This window comes from Anser anser, assembly GCF_964211835.1.
Source record: "Anser anser genome assembly, chromosome: 4".
NCBI lineage: Eukaryota > Metazoa > Chordata > Aves > Anseriformes > Anatidae > Anser > Anser anser.
This window is the reverse complement of record NC_139724.1, coordinates 66,830,076-66,847,619: the sequence shown is the minus strand read 5'-3', so window position 1 is coordinate 66,847,619 and position 17,544 is coordinate 66,830,076. Positions and strand designations below refer to the sequence as shown.

Genomic DNA, 17,544 nt, shown 5'->3' with positions numbered 1-17,544 from the left:
GCATGGAGCTGGGACAGGGGAGGGTCAGGCTGGGGGTTAGGGAAAGGTTCTGCACCCAGAGGGTGGTCGGGCACTGGGACAGGCTCCCCAGGGCAGTGACATGGCACAGAGCCTGCTGGAGTTCAAGTTTGGGCAACGCTCTTGGCCACGTGTTCTGATTTTTGGGTGGTCTTGTGCAGAGCCAGGAGTCGGACTCGATGATCCTCGTGGGTCCCTTCCAACTCAGGATATTGTACGATTAACCATCCTAACAGAAAAAACTTTGTCTAAGAGAACAAACTTGACCTGGACTTTCGTGCATTTAATTGCCTTCCTAAAATTCTTCCTACCCTGCCGTGTATAAATCACTATTTTAAAGGGGAGGGAAAACTGAATTTAATATAGTAAAATAATTTTAAATGCACGTCTATTTGTTCCAAAGAATTTCCTAATTTTTAATATGCCTTACCAGCAACATCAAGAAAACAAGGTGATGGAGGGGTATAGAAAATATCTGAAAGTGATGGAGGAAATGTGGCCATGAACTCTAAGATGAACATACATTATTGCAGCATCGTGTGATTTTCACAATGGTACAGAAAACAAAGGAACTGGGATTTGTAATTGTGTTATAAAAACAATCAATTCATGTGTCCTGCTCCTTTCCTCCTATACACGCTAGTATTGTGCCCACAGTGCTGGAGAGAGAAGTTTTGTTGATCCCATTTGGGGTCTTTGAACCACAAGGTCTTTACAGACAACAGACCTAATCCATAAAATAAATTTCACTTGTATTTAATGGCATATTTCTGTGTCTACCTTGTAGTAAGTTTGCTTTCCTGTATTTGTGTCTAAACGTTTCTGCCTACTTGACCCCACCTGACCTTTGTTTATATTTGAGGCTTATTCATTTATTTATTAAGTAAAGGAATTGGTGAAGTCAGTATTAAACATAAAATCCACCACATTTAATGGAGACTATTTTTCCCATTGTCTGAAGCACAGAGAGGCTGAAGAAAAGGATTCTCAATTCCAGTCACTGAGCTGGGTGGGCATCCCCTCTGCAGTTAGCATGGTAGTTCAACAGGCCTTCCTACAGAAGTGTTTGGATCTGTATTATTGCAGCTCCGCTGTACGTGGGGAAGAAGAACAGGGTGTGAGGAGAAGACCATCAAATCTAAATGCTACAGGGTAAGTGCTGACTACGAACACATTGCCTTACTCCTACTCACGGGTGTTCCAAAGCACAGCACACCGATCATTTCTACTACGACAGATACATTTCAGTAGCAAGAGGATCAGGATATGCTTGGCACTTCAGAAAATCTGTAGCCCTAAATTTCTATCCCTTTGGTTCAAGTTTAAGATGAGAATGGCCTCACTTCTCCCAAGGTCCTGGTCACTGACAGGGATAGATACAGCAAGATCTACCTAGAAGTCATTTGGGTGAGTACGAGAAAAGAACAGAATCATAAAATCCTAGAATCATTTAGGTTGGAAAAGACCTTCAAGATCATCAAGTCCAACCATCAAGCTGACCTACCAAGTTCCATCACTAAGCCATGTCCCTTAGTGCCACATCCACACTTCTGAAATGCCTCCAGGGATGGGGACTCCACCACCTCCCTGGGCAGCCCGTTCCAATGCTTGACCACCCTTCTCCATGAAGAAATTCTTCATGTCCAATCTAAACCTCTCCAGAGCAACTAGAGACTGTTTCCTCATGTCCTATATCATTTATCACCTGAGAAAAGAAACCAATACCACCCTCACTGCAGCCTCCTTTCAGGTAGCTGTAGAGAATAAGGTCTCCCCTCAGAGTCCTTTTCTCCAGACTAAACAATCCCAGTTCCCTCAGTCACTCCTCATGAGTCTTGTTTTCTAGTCCCTTCAGTAGCTTCATTGCTCTTTTCTGCACATGCTTAACTAACTTGTTATCTTTCGTATAGTGAGAGGCCCAACACTGAACATAGTATTTGAGGTGCGGTTTCACCAGTGCTACATACAAGGGGACAGTCACTTCCTTGGTCCTGCTGGGTACACTATCTCTGATGCAGAATAGTTCTCAGAAGGCAGAATAAACATCCATTTGTTTAAACTTTCTCTTAATTCATTTCAGGATTATTCCCAGATGACAGCAGGGAGATAGACACACAGGCTCTCTGCAGATTCAGGCTCCTGACGAGCAGCACTGCATTATCTCTACTGCATTAAGGCCTTACAAAACTGCCTAAATGGCCTTGGGATTAGGTCCTAAGGGAAGTAAAAACAAAAGTAAAATACTTGACTGCAGAACTAAATCAATAATCCTGAAGCTTTTTATTCCTCTCAGTCAAGAGTCAAATGAAAGACAATCAATACAATTATTGTAACTTCTTCCTGAAAAAAGCACCAGATAATCTATTCTGTGCAGTCTGAGGAATCCAAAGCACAGTGCAGAAGATGAGTCCTCTTCATCATGAGAATTGTAAACGATGTTCAGTGCTTTCCTAGCCTGTCCTGCCAAACTCGCAGGAAACAAACAAATTCCAGGTTAATGCCATCACCATCAATGGCTGCGTCCTAAAAGAGGCTGCAATTCTCCTCATCATTTAAATCTGCATGCCGAACAGAAAAGCTCATGTACACCAAGTTCAAAACAGAATTTCCGCAGACTAAAACTTTCATCAATAATTATTTTATGCTGCAGGACAAGAAATGTTCAACAATCCAGTTTCTCCATTCACATTCACAGCATTTTCAACTTGTTCATCACCTCCCCATTTTTTTCAGTTCACACCCACAGCTACCTGTGCAATAATTCCCTCCCCACAGATGTCAACTGCAGTAACAAGAACAGAATATCTCTCATTATTGGATCTTTTTCAGCCACAGGCCCCTTATTGAGACTAAATCGCCTACAAGCAGTGTACAGCAAGAAAACAACCTTGGCACTGAAAGGGAAAATGTCAAAGCACCTCAAAGGCAACTGAAGAGGAAATCTGGGAGTTATGACTGGAGCTTTTAAAAGAGGTGACAATTGTAGCTTTGTAGTAGGGATGTCTTTTTTTTGAAGGCGGTTTTCATAGCAGTAGTTCTCCAAGCATAAAAAGCACACAGATTTCCTCTACAAAGATCTGTCGTCCTACTAGTTCCCCCTCTGACAGCTCCGCACTATTTGTGGTTGACAAGCCCAGGAGGCTCAGGTGCACAAACACACCTGCGAACTGGGGAAAGCTGCTCCCAGCTGCTCCTCGACTGCAGCTGGGAATTAACCTACAGTCTGACGACCCCGCTTCGATTGACAAAGACTGGCTCTAGGCACAACCTGGCAGCGGGGTAACAGGAATGTTTCCCAGAGACATCTCTGCTCTGTCACTGCAAAGCAGCACAGTGTCCAGTTGCCACGCATACCGAGCCTCCTCCCACCTTACACTGCTATGACATTGCCTTCACATCCAAATTTAGAAATATCAACTATGATGGCTCTGCCAGATTTATGCTTTTGTGTCTTCATCGCAGATCCATCGCTTTTAGCCCTTTAGTCTAGTACGTACGACTCGCATGGCAGCAAGAGAACAACTCTTCTAACGGGTTGCCTAAGCATCTGACTCTTCCTGCACTACCTTCCAATAACGTTTTTCTGTTTGCTTCTAGCATTACTGCTGTCGTTATGACCCCTCTATGGTTTCTTTTTGGCTGTATCAATTAGTAGATTTCCCCAAAGAATTTTCCCAAGGACTCTAAGGAGAGCACTTCATATCAATGGCAAAGGCTCAGATTCAAACCAGATTCTCTTCCTGTTTTCACCAGTAGTTGTACAGAGCAAGTTTCATTCGGTAAATTCAAATATCTGAAAGCAGCAAGGAAAATGCAAGGCTTCCTGGCGGAGTTGATCATTCTGAATTCAGTTATGCACTTACATTCATTATTCTCAAATTTTTTCACGTCATTCATTTCTCTTAATTATTCACAATTCTGTGTAATACAAAAGAGAAAACATTTATCCTGTAAATACTGGTCCTATAGTTAAACCTGCACCTCTTGATTTCATAGAAGGTCCTCTAACCACCAGGTCATTAATAACACTGGAATATATATATTCTCCAACACTTTTAGTGCAAATGTAAGGGACTATTTAGGTATTTTACAATAACAACAACAAAAAAATATTAAAGGAGAGGGGAGAGGAAAATAAACAGCACAAAAAGTACCAGGACCCAAGTTCTCTTATGACCCTAAAAAACTTGCCTATGGTGGCACAGAAAACCTGTAGAAAATTGAGTCTCACTCCCTCAAGTTTCTTAGACATCAGGTAGAAAGGAATTTCTATGAACAGCACAGATTCTGTATTTGCAGCAACAAACAACTACTGTGATTGATATTCTGTGTTGATATCTGTGTTTAGAGGTGATAGGTGAAGCTATCACCTCTAAAAACAGCCTGGAGATCTACAATGGCTTGAAGAGTAGTGTAATTGGAAACTAAAGTACAATAGGTTGTCATTAAAACACAGTGGGATAGCCCCAAATCTACCAAAACAAAGAGGGAGTGTGCATGAGAGCATTCAGGAAGGCCTCCCTGCCTTTTTGGTACACAGACATTTTCCATTTGCTCACTATTTTCACACCAAGATCAGAAGCTTGCAGCGTCTCTAATGCTCCAGGGTATCATTATGTGAGGTTGGCCAGACTTTCTCTTTATCCCTGCACTGTCTTTAAAAGAACATTATTAATGAGGAACAACATGTAATTTTGTGCTTGGAAGCAGATGAAATCACAAATACGTCCTCCTGTGCCTTAATGCGCAATTGGAACAGACCTGTGAGTTAGTCACATAATGTAAATGTAACAGCTGATGCTGCATTGTCAGAGTCTTTCTCCCGGGAATTTAACTGGATATTTGATTATGAATAAGTAACTAAAAGGGATTTATCATGGCTCAAAATCTTGAGAACCACACCTCAAAGCCGCCTCTTCTCCTATGTCAAAAAAAAAAGGCGGGGGGAGGGAGGGGAGTAAATCTCAGGAGACTTATTTGTAGTAACATGTTAGCAATAATAAAAATATAAGAAAAAATAGGCCACAAGTACAAGTATGGATTTAAGTATAGGGATAGAATTTCATCTGGCATTTTATCTTGGATTCAGAGTCAAATTCCACAGTTTTTCTTTGCTTTACAGTTTCTTGGACTGTACCAAACATGTAAACTTCCCTAATACACAAGAACAGAATGAATACAAGGAGTATGCAGACAGTCTCAGGTCCACACATCAGACTCAAATGTTTTATTTTAAATCAGGGATAAGTTATGTCTCACACTATCTTGCTTAATTAATGAAAACACGTTTTAAGACAATTAGAAGACCACAGTATCACAGTATCAATTTGTATTTAAAAAAAAAGTAATAAATTAATGCAATATAATTCTCATCAGAAGCTAATTCATGGTTGTTTCCCATAAAACTTCACTATCTGAAAAGGTCTTGATGTCGACACTGTACATCTTTATCTGACTCTCCCACTCACCTCATTCAAATCAGTTGTTTCAGTAAAACTAACAGGAAAAAAAAAAAAGAATCATCTGCCTCAGGTAACTCTCATTTTAAAGTGATACTACTATTGAAAAAAAAAAACATAGTATTTTTGTCAACAACACTTCCTAAGAAGTGATTGACAGTTCATCTTATATCCACTTTGCTGTTCATTAAAAATGATTGAGCGACACACATTTCTATGTAGTGCCTGACACAGAAATCATGCCTTTGGTGCTATCTTATTCCATTCGAGACAATAGCAAAATTTCTAATGATTTAGAGGATGTAAGATAGGGCCTTCTCAACCATAAATTCATCTAGAATGGCAGAAGTAAATAGCACTCCCTTGAAGACAAAGCTGAAATAGGAAAAGCATATTTGAAAGTCCATGAAATACAGAAATGTATTTGCGAATATACTGTTAATCATATTTACCTGTATTAACATATTAACACAACTGAAAACATTTAAATCACTTTTCTTGGCCATATTAGCACAGATGCAGTTGGCAAACCAACACTTCAATGCATATCATTATTTGAAAAGTGTAGATAAATTGGAGAGTGTTCGCAGGGGGTAACAAAAAAAATGACCAGGTCTGGGATGACTTGCCTACAGTGAAATGAAAAAGAAAGGTAAATCTATGAGGGTTGGGATGAAGGAAAGAGAAGGAAAATGTAGCTGATGATTAACTGTGTGAAAAGTAGAAGGGAAAGAAGGAAAGAATTTAGTACACCTAAACTTGAGAGGAAAAGGAGAAAGTTTGAATAGCTAAACTGTGTATAATGATCTTCCTATATAAATGACAGCAGACATGACTTTTTTAGATATGCAAGAGTATTGTTCTGTTCTGAAGAGCTTCTACATCGAGTGACACATTCTTTCCATGGCATCTGCTCCTTGCAGACGTATCTGAAGAAAATGAAATATTACTGTTTTCATCCCTCATAGCCTTGTTCTCACTGCATAGTCCCACTACCTTCAGTGGGTGAAGTCACTAAAAGCATCATCTGAACAAGTGGATTATTTTTTTCTGATGACAGTCAATGAATGACACAGAGCTTAATTCTAACATTTCAAACTGAGTTTACGGGTTTGCAGAAAAAAAAGAAGTATTCACCAGTACTTTTGATACTTGAAACGCTGAGAAGTTACAGGTGCCAGGATGAGTTGACAAATATATGAGAGCTGAATTTGTAACTAAACAAAACCCAAAAGTAACCCATCATGTCAGAGCCAACATTCACCCAAAATCACAGTGCTCTGATGACATCATCAATGGTATAAAAATAGTTAAGAGCATGGAGCACATAATACACCAAAAAAATGTCCTCATTCATGACAACAGTTACTTTCAATGCAATAAGAGTGATTCACAGGCATGTCATAGCTAGACATCGGTAAGACAACAGTGTTATTATACATTTCAAACCATTTGCTTAGGCAGTGTTAAGATGTAAGTTCATGCCTGAGACCCAAAATACTAATTTATTAAGTAATTTTTTAAAATAATATTTTAAGCAGTGAATAATTTTATAAAACAGATTTATGGCCTGTGGCAGATACTCACAGAAGAACAATTTCTTCTCATATAGTTAATAGTTTGCAGCAGAGTTTGTTCTGATGTAAATTTATAAGATAAGGAATACGAACTAAATCTGGATTTCTTTTAATTGGGATCCCTATTCAATTAAGTTTATTAATAACAATTAAGTAGTCTGAATTTATATCAAGTAAGAGCATTAATTGTGGAATGGGGGCTGATATCTGTCTCCCAAAAGGCCATTTAGAGTCGTATTTCTGATCTGCAGAGGGTCTCCATTTTGAGTGCCATAAACGTCAATTAAAAAACCCAGAACCATTTGAATCCTAATATCTCACAGTATTGATTCTCTTGCCACATTTTAAAAGATGTTAAGTGGAAGAAGATATTGGCGATGATGTTGAGACACATGAGAATTCAGTTTCAATGCCATTAACAGCAAAACAATCAATATGAACTAAAGTGTATATTTTTTATTAAGTTAGTATCAAGTGCAGTCAGGGCTTTCCCAAAGATTCTGCTGGTATTATAGTGGGATATCAGAATTCACCAGTATGAAATATAAAGTTACTGCTACTTGGTTTTGAAACCAAAGCTGAGGGGGGATCATTTATAGGTATTTTCTTTTTTTTTTATTCTTGCAGCTTGTGATTATTGCTGCTGATTATTTGATCCCAAAAGAAGCAGCATGCAGAGAAAAGAATGGAAAGAAAGGAATGGGTAGACAATTATGCTCCATCAGATGTACCTGAAATCAATCACGATTCAGTTTACCCAGGCTGTTTTCCTGAGCATACTGTCTATATGAACTGTTCAACGGAGAACATTGGTAATGATCTGGCTTTCTGCACATTGATTTTTAATGGCATTGTCATTTCAGCCAATAGAAGTCAGGTAAAGACAAAGTGAAAATGTTTTCTTTTATTGGGGAACTAACAAATGCATGTAGGAATTTCCACCCCCCAAAAAAAGGGAACGAAAACAAAAGGGATGTCTCCCCTCAAAATTACTGGGCAGTCTGAAATGTAAAAATAAGTGAAGGAAGCAGACAATCAGTGAAAAGGAGAAGGGAATATTTCTTTTTTATTATTAAGGTTTTTAAATGTTGATTTTTCTTGCATATATGAAGCGTTCTCCAGAGAGTAATTATAAATGTCACCAGTCAGTGCATTTCTCTGTCTGCTCACCAGCTGCAAAATGTTCTGGGTTCTACTGGGGGATTACAGAATAGCTCAATTTATGCCTCTGTGCATTAAAATTTGGTGACAATGGGGAAGCTTTCCCAAATTTAAGATGAGGAGAAAATAATCTAGTATTTATTTATTCGTGAAAAACAGACTTTTTGTGAAAATCTCTCATGTATATTTGCAACTCACCAGCCTTAGGACAACAGAATCATACAAAGGGACAAACACTGTGTAACAGTTGACCCACCAGTGTTAAAGAAATTCCAGTAAAAAGTACAGTAAGACGTAAGCTGATTTTTTAAATCATTTTCCAACTTAATAATTTTACACACTTAAAATCAAATGAAAATGTTATTTTAAACCACCTTTAGTCTGTCTAGCGCCCAAAAAAAAACATTTTAATAAAATGAGGGGGGGAGAGGGTAAGAAGGGGAGAGGAAGGTGTCCATTTCAGCAACTGATTTAGTTTTATTATTTTAATTACCACTAAACTCAAATTGTATGTACACTCAAAAGTATGCCAGCCCAGCAAGTAAAACTGTCCGAGAAGCTGCACACTCCAGTAAGAGTTTTGCCCGTGCACCGGCTGATACTCCCCCAGCTGTCTGAATCTGAAGTTCCACTCACTGCAAAACACAATCTGCACCCTGAAGGCTTTCAGGATCAGATCTTCTGAGTGCGAACACTCAGAAACTCTTCACATTTTACTTTCAAAGATTATCGAACACAACAGTAAGGCGATTACTAGAGGACGCTTGTTACATCGGTAATACATGAGACTGACTTCATATTCGAAGGGTCAGATACGGGGATGATTGATGAGATGTATGTAATCTGACTCTAAACCATACAGTTACTTTGTTTAGAATGAGCAAATTACATTAATTTTGTTTTCACACAGCAATATTGGCATCTAGGCACTTCTAGTTCTAATCCAGAGATTGTTCTTCCTTCTCAGTTACCCCAGCAGTAAAAGAGGGATAAAACTTACCTTCCCCACTCAGCGGACGTGTGGATTAGCTAGCGAGGCTGAAAATGCTTTGAAGATGAGAAGTGCTCATCATTATTATCCAATGCCAGCATTCCAATTACAGCCCCTCGTCCTTCTTCCTTTAGAAGCTGTCAAACATAATATACTGTTCCATGCGTCACAAAGATTAAATATGTCTAATGTGACAGGTTTAAGATGGACAGGATATTATCTTAACAAGGTTACATGCAAATATAATTACTTGTTTGCTAATTCGTTTCATTTAACCTACAAATGCTGTCAGTCTGCTTTCTGCCAAGAAGGACCCCGGAGTTCTGGCAGTTCAGGGGACGTTGTTTCTTTGGCGGCTGTGGGAACACCACTTGTTCGTTGCCACCTCCACCATATCAGACCGACGGAGTTCGTATCGGTCTTCTGAAGGCATTACGAGAATTTCATGCTTCTTGGATTCAGGATAGAAAATACTTTTTGTCCTCAGGACATTGTCCAACTGCCATACATTTTTGCATTAGAGAATTAATTATGGTTATTTTTTTATTTCACCGAAGGAAAATCTAGAGTAGAGAAGCCACAGGGAAGATTTTAAAGGCATCTAGGTACTTGTAGTAACTGCAGGCTAAGAACAGGTTCTTCTTCAAAGTTTCACAAGGTCTCTACCTGAATTTTTAATTGCTTACACACCCTTTAAAAGCTTTTTTTTTTTTTTTTTTTTTTTTTTTTTTTAAGTCAGAGAAAAAACATTTCAATGAATGAGAACTAGAATTACTCCTTCCACTCACAGTGCCTCTCTTAGGGGGGCAGGTTTTCTGTTCTAACCAGGGTGCATTTTGAGGCTTGTTTCTGCATAACCCCAAGAGGGTTATGCTCCATGAGGGTAACCTCACTTCCGACCATGCCCCTTGGGCTCCCACCCTTGCTACCGGAGGCTCCAGCTCTGCAGGACACAGTGGCGCAGCAGAAGGCAGGCGGTGCCCCAGCAGCCACAGCCTTGTCAGCACCGCAGCCGCTGCCCTCGATAGCAGCAGGATGAGGCCAGGCGGCCAGGTGCCCTGCGCTACTGAATGACAGACAGGCTCTGCTTTGCAGTGTAAGGAAGCAAGTATAGCAAGTGAGAAGAGCTCCAAAGGCATGCGAATAGGAGAAAGAGAACGCAGGTTTTTTTTCTTTGCTTTTTTCTCAAAATATTCATGTCAGTCTAAAATGAAGAGCAACCACCGGCTGCCAAGCCTCAGTTAACCTGCAGTCAAGTTTGACAGGTTAAATTCAGCGAGTGCTTCACAAATCAACTGGATACCTTATGGCAATCCAACTTTATCAAAGACTTTCCAAACATACTACAGCTAAAAAAAAAAAAAAAAGCAGGTGACACCAACTCTAGCTTCTGACGTAGATACGTTTCTTTACAGAACCAGATTTACAGAAAGCTCTACTAAAGGTGCTGGTCTTCGAATCAGTTTAAGCCATAAAGAACGGGATTTTTAAGGCTCGCTTTGCTGGGAAACTACAACCCTGCACATTTATGGGGCTCTGCAGGTCAATCCAACAGCACCTGCAGCAGGCAGCCAAGAGCTATACCAAGATACACAGCGTCACAGAACAATGCTGGCTGTTCAGAAATAGCAAGAAACAGCATTTTGACTTGCTCTGGATGCCCTGCTCATCACTGAGTGCATCAGTTCCACGGAGACTTTCTTCCCTTCGATAAGAAGGGCTTGGTAGAGAAACACAGGCATGAAGAGGTCAGCGTGGACAGTTTGGGGTTCTGCAGTTTTTGTAGCCAACCTTCTCCGCTAACAATTGTTAGATTTTAAACCCATGTTTCATTCTTGTTCATGACTTTATGAAGTCACAAAGTGTTATGGGTGAAGGAGGGTGTTCACTAGAATTGTTATTACCAAGCCATTTGAAACCTGTTTTTGCAGAGAAGTACACACGCGCACTTAAACGTTTGATGTACAGACCTACAATTAATTTGCTATCATCTCATGACAGCAAAGAGAGGAGCTGGGAAATGATTGACGGATTACACTTCGGAGAAAGAGGGCTGGCTGAGCAACTGAGCGCCTTGTTGTTGGTTACTTCGCAAGAGGCTGACCTTTTTCAATTGCCACATGAATCTGAAGCTAACTTATAGCAGAAAAGGCTTGCTACGCAAATAATACTGACAGCTAGAAACATATTTTTGTCTTCAGACTAGAACACGCATTCTTTTATCTTAAATTCTTTAAGGGCGAGGCAGCAAGGTTTTGGCCAAAAGAGAGCCCGCCGGGATGGCGGTAGCAGCCCTGGGGCCAAGCTGAAGCAGGACAGCCGAACCAGAGCGTAAATCCTCTGCCCGGACCCCTTGCACTCGCGTGCGGCTCAGCAAGGCTGGAGATCCACTTTCAGAGCCATCCATCTTCATCTGCTCGATGAAGTCCCGTCAGACTGCAAGTCTCAGCAGGCAATATTGCATTCTGATTTAAGTAACTTCCAACCCTGACCGACTGTCGCGCCGGCCACATCTCGGTAATAAAGACAGCAAAATACCGTAACTCCAAGGGCTGTGTCTGGCAGAAGACCAAATACAATAACGCCATATCTATAAGGGTTTATTTCTACCATTATGTTTTCATCTCTTTAATGGGTAAAATATCTTCCACTTCTCAGATATACATGCAAGCTAGATGCCTTGTCTGTACAAACCACAATTTTCATTGTTGGTGTCCACACATCCACAGCAATTTTGTAAGTGTGCACGATAAAAGCAACAAAGGCAGCACAAATTAATCCAAAACCTTTCCCATTCCCTGAAATATAGAGCAGCTAATTTGCTTTAACCATCTGCTCTGTCCCCCTTAGACTAATCCTAATCCACTGTCTGGTCTGAAAGCGACCTTTTGAGGTATCCAGAGCTGCGCTACACAGAGCAATAGGTGCAACATTTCCATCACCACACTGGCTGCCACGCTGAGACCCACTTGCTTGGGCTGCTCAGAGGGAGCTGCTGCCTTGATTTACGATCTCCGCTCTAGCTCAGCCCAGATCGCCTGAGCCTCAGAAAACTCAGAAAAGGCATATTTTAAGTTATGCACTGTACTGAAGCCATAGCACACACTTTAGAAGTCTATCGTCAAAGCGTAATTGGCACGGTTGCTACACCTTAGGACCTGCAGACTGGATTACTGAATTGACTTTTACATGGAGCAGCTGTTAAGAGTTGCAGGCAAAAGGAGAAAGCAGCTATCCATAAGGAACACGTCCTAATAATTTCTGAGACCTGTTTTCTGTTAACCCTAGGACAGTTCAAGATGTAGACGTTGAGCTACAAAATTCTTTATATGGGTTAGTTAGGTCTAAGCTATTTTTACGATTACCATTCTTCCTCATAGTCCCAGAACTGTTAAAAGAAACCTCCTAGTTCTAATTAATAACGCCAGACACTGGACATTTCTGTTCAAGCAAATTTGACAGTGGACTATTGTTCCTGTACCGATCTGGTACAGCCCTATCTGTCTAGCATGAGGTCCATAACTATGAAGACATGCACAGCAAGAGTCTGCACAAACACATCTCGTCAGCATGAGTGCTTCTTTTTAATTTCAGAAATATTTCAAAGCCTTATCTTAAATTCACAAAGCCTTTAACCAAGCTGTCTCTACAATCCCCTCATTTTCCATGATCCTGCAAGATAGCTCTCCTCGCGAGGAACAATGCGGCTTTGAGAGAAGCAGCAAGGACTGTGTATTTTCAATGGCTGGGTGCCAAATATGAAAATCCTTGTCAAAAGAAATTTGACGAAGCCTTCTGCTTAACTCCAAACACAAGCTACGTTTTGGGGAAAACTTCTTCTAGGTGAAGCTTCAATAAAAATCATCACAAGTGGGAAAAGGAACTTTCCAGTCTTATGCTTGTAAATGCAAAGAAATAAAGATCTTGATGGGAATACATATTGGTATTCTTTTTTTAAATAAAGCTTAACAAACATCTTGAGTTTCATACCTTGTTGGAAACTAAATTGGATTTCTAAATCTCTGTCTATAAATCATTGAAAGTACTAAGCATCTGATGTCATGGGATCACTATTCAATGCCTTTGAAAATGAAACTCCCTATCTTCCAAGTCCCAGAGAGGATTTGGGAAGGTAAGTTTAAAAAAAAACAATAATAACGAAGAAAACCAAAACCAAACAAACTTGAAAATCTACCCTTCAAATCGTATATGCCTGAAGAAAGGAAGAGCCGCATGGTGGTTGTATGTTTTAATCCTGGCACGTGTATATTTAATTTCTCCTGCCTGTGATCAATAAGCAGCAGAAATCCTTGCACCTCGGAAGTTAAAACAGAAATCACAGCCCAATTCTGCACGTTCACCCATATACCAAGCCATACTTTCCAGAACGGCTCCTGTTGAGGCAGGACTGCATGCAGGGAAGTCCTGTTGGGTATGAGAGAAGGCGATGGGCTCAGGATCAATACATCACCCGGGAAAGATGAAGACAAACGGCACCATCCACTACAGCACAGGAGGCACGTGTTTTATGTGTGTTTCCGTGGGTGGCTCAGAGTAACTATTTACAGCACAGTAAAAAAATATGAACCATGAAAACCATAATGGATTGGTATCGTTTCTGGCCACTTTGTGGCTTTGCTCCCTCAGCCCCTTCCCCACCCCCTGAAAAACAAACAAGTACAGCTGCGAGCTCCTTGTAAATGGGAACACGCAAAGCCTCCCCAACAGCTGCTTCATCTGCTGGCTCTGAGATAATATCGCAAGCCGAAGCTCTAACCCAACTGCTGTAATAAAAAGGCTGATGCTGTCATTTTTCTAATGGCTTCAACAAGCTACAGTGTACACAGAGTGATGCTTACATACACCATGCTCCCTTCACTTGCAGAAAACTGATCACCCTATGGATTGCAGCTTTATATCCGGACTTCAACAATGAAAGTCTCTTAAGCTTAGAAAGCCTAGCCTTCTGGCTGGTTGGTGCCCTAGCAGATAATTAGTAGAGAAAGACAGGAAAAAAAATATATCAACATCCACATTAAAATCTGTTTCACTAGAAAATTCCCCCCTTAAAAAATAGTGTTTTGACCCGCTATGCAGTATCTCCACCAAAAAGAGTAATTTCTTCCTTCTCTGCCTAAGACAGAGAAGAAGCATTTCCAACTGCAACCCGTAATTACAGATACAGCAGTGCCCTGTTAGCAAGCCCAGCAGGAGCATTATGGCAATTGCATAATTCTCTTCCTTGAAGAAGAAAAGGGTTATTTTCAAAGAACAGGCAGCACAGAAAGACCTCAATGTTACTAAAGAAAAAGAAAAGAGATAACAATGGCTCATGCTCTAAAATTGGTGTCTTATAACTGTGCCTTCATCCTGGGCCACATGCCTTTGCACTTGGATGGTACCAGATCCCGAATGCCACCAACCACAGACCTGAAATGGTGAGGGGAACAGCTGCGGGCTTGTCTCATGTGCTGCCAGCCCTCTCATTATGAGATCAAGCAACATGAGATATCCCAGAAAGCTGTTTTGGTAGAAATGGATCATTTATTCATCCAAAATGTTAATGTGTTTATTTGGAGGTGGTGGTATTTCAAATGCAGGCATGTATTGGAGAAGAAGCACACTGTAAAACTCCTGGTGTAACCACCAGATGAAACAAGCAAATTTATACTCTGTGATTTTTTAATTCTATTATTTTTTCTTATGTTCCTCCCAAACAGTAACTATCACATGAATTTGACGATGCAGGTGTGCACCGCAAGTTTCTGCACTATCAAGGCATTATGGAATTACATAAACCGAATAATTTCATTGAAATAATCAATAATTACTTCCCAGAATTGAAGCCACATAGGAACAGCACCGGGCTTTCCTTCAATATGTGCTAGCAGCAATATCCCAGTCTTGTTAACATACTGCAACTTTTTGTATAGGCAATTGTTCACAAGATAAATCAGTCCCTATTTTTCTGCAGTACACAAGTCACTAATTCACTGCATAACAAATCTTTCACAGGCATACTGAAGTTAAGTTCTCTTTTTAAGAATGCACCCAGCTGCCTAATACATTAGAAGTGTCTCTTATCAGTGGACCAAATTCCCAGTGAGGCTTGCAGAGTTCAGGTACATTCCAAAGCAGATCTCTTCAAGGAGTTAAGTGAGGCTGGAGAAAACCATCAATGTTCAGAGGAAGAAATTCAACTGTTTGTTTTATGAAGTTCCTATAAATTTGGTAAATATCTTTTAATTATTATTTTTTTAATGGTCATGAAAGAGTCAATCCTCTAAATTATTTGTTCAAACAAATAAAATTTTCTATCAAATCAATTTTTTCCACTTAACCTTGTCACCTTGCAAATCCACATGACTACGTATGGAAGCAGGCCCCATTCAGCGTCATATACAAAGAACAAAATCTGTTTCTTCAGTGAATAAGGCCAGTCCTGTGCTATCACTTGTACAACAAAAGAGTTGCATTAGGAAATTTACATATAAAAAACTTGTGCTTTAAAGTTTAAGTTTTGGCCCTTAAAAGACCAAGCCGTCTAGGTTGCCTATGGAAAGAGGTGTCCTCACAAACTGAACTCCCCACAGTACCAAAAATTAATTAATGAAAGCCACACACATGGTAAGGAGCAAAAGCATACAACCAAGAGATCACTGGATTCTGAAACTTAAGAATTACCACTACACAAAGGGCAACGCCTCTAAACAGGGGCAGATGCACAACAGCATGGAGCTGCTGCAAGTCCAGAAGACAGGGATGCATGCTGACAACCTCACCTACGCACTGATGTTCAGCCCTGCTCTCCGAGGCAGCTCTGGATAACAAATATTGAGGCTGGGGGGAATCATAGCTAGGTCTTCAATCTGCAATATTCACTATGGTAACTCAAAGACTGCAAGATCAGCAGCTGTGGCTGCTCAGGAGATCGTAGATGAGATGGAAGGGAGGAGTGAAAGAAGATAAGAGCGGCTAAAGAGATTATACATCCATAAAACTATTCCAGAAAACTGCAGTGATGTCTACAACAAGTCACTGAAATAAAGGCTAAGATTCTGAATGTTTCATCCTAAAGCTGGAAAATTGAATCCACATTTCTCTAAGTATCTTGTTTCCAAATGATGAACACCATGAAACTCAGGAGTCATCAGAGGCTGCAGGTGCTTATCACCGATATAAATCAGGTCCCTTAGTTATTTAAGAGGGAGTGACAAAATCTTGGATGTAAGAGGGACTACACATCCCAGTTTAGGGGCTCTTCTCATGGGCTGGGCTGATGTGGCAGTGACACATCTGAGTGCCTGTGTACAGGAGGAGCTAATCCCCATCTCCTCTGATCCCTCTCACGAAAAACAGAAGGGAGGCAGTAGAAATAGCCCAGGACTACCAATCTGATTACGCTGATGTACCTTCTGATATAGCCTTTATTCAAAAAAATTGTTTGCTACTACTTTATGCATGAGCAGAAGCACTCCTCTTTCCAACCCCCCAGCATGTAATAAAAAAACTAGTAAATCAATAGCTGCCATTAAATATGAAACTACTTCTGAATCCTCACAGTAAATAAAGAAGCCATGTCTTATCTAGCTCTCAATATAAAAGGATATCAAATTCTTGAGGTCATATTTTATACTCCCCTGATAGCACACAGTACAATTTATTAGCTTCTGGACAGCAAAGAATATCTTATGATGTATTAGAGTAGACAGAGAATAACCCACCTCAGCTGGTTAGACCCAGAAGGCACTTAGAAGTTTATTTTACTCTAGCGTCTTCCATTCTGAAGAGCTGGGAAAATCTGAATCCAGCTGATTCCACTGACTCGTCTTCTCCACGTAAATAGCAATTTAGAAGACAGAAATGTTAAAAGGCTGCTGTCTGTTGAACTCAATATATTACATCTGGAGAGAAGGCCATTATCGACCTGATAAATTGAAACTGATAAATCTTAGGCTGTATCCATATCATGAGAAAAAATTAATCATGTGGACTGAAAAGAAAATCATACTGTTACATTGCATTTGCCTCATCTCCAGGAACATACCTAGACACGTACATTTCAGGAGTAAAACAGGAACTATTCAGCAACCCCTGTATTGTGATCTCTTTCAAAAAATGACTATAATGTGTACATCAAAAGCGGAATTAAAGAGCGAGTTTATGCAGCATTTAAGTATTGCTGAACTACAAATGTAAAGGCTAATTCAAGACAAAAAAAAAAAGTCATATATTTCTCCAAGGTCCAGCAGTCACGAGGGTCTTGACTGGTTCAAATGATAAAAAACTATAATTGGAGTGTTTCTCTTGAGCTGAATGGTTAACACACTATCTGCTT

The 17,544-nt window shown here is 40.2% G+C and overlaps 1 protein-coding gene and 1 long non-coding RNA gene across 8 annotated transcripts in view; both read right to left on the bottom strand.

Moving 5' to 3' along the window:
* Window positions 1-17,544, bottom strand: part of SORCS2 (sortilin related VPS10 domain containing receptor 2) — a 552,575-nt gene that overhangs the window by 488,079 nt on the left and 46,952 nt on the right. The gene's annotated exons all lie outside the window — the stretch shown is intronic.
* LOC310898889 overlaps window positions 261-17,544 on the bottom strand; it is a 53,533-nt gene continuing 36,249 nt past the window's right edge. Inside the window, exons 2-3 of one of the 3 annotated variants that reach the window (XR_014583828.1) lie at window positions 16,931-17,035; window positions 261-1,109 (exon numbers count right to left, since the gene is read on the bottom strand). This is a non-coding gene — a long non-coding RNA (uncharacterized lncRNA). Of the gene's footprint in view, window positions 1,110-14,981; window positions 16,126-16,930; window positions 17,036-17,544 lie in introns of those variants that run through there. The other 2 variants (XR_014583829.1, XR_014583830.1) reach the window with 2 other exon arrangements.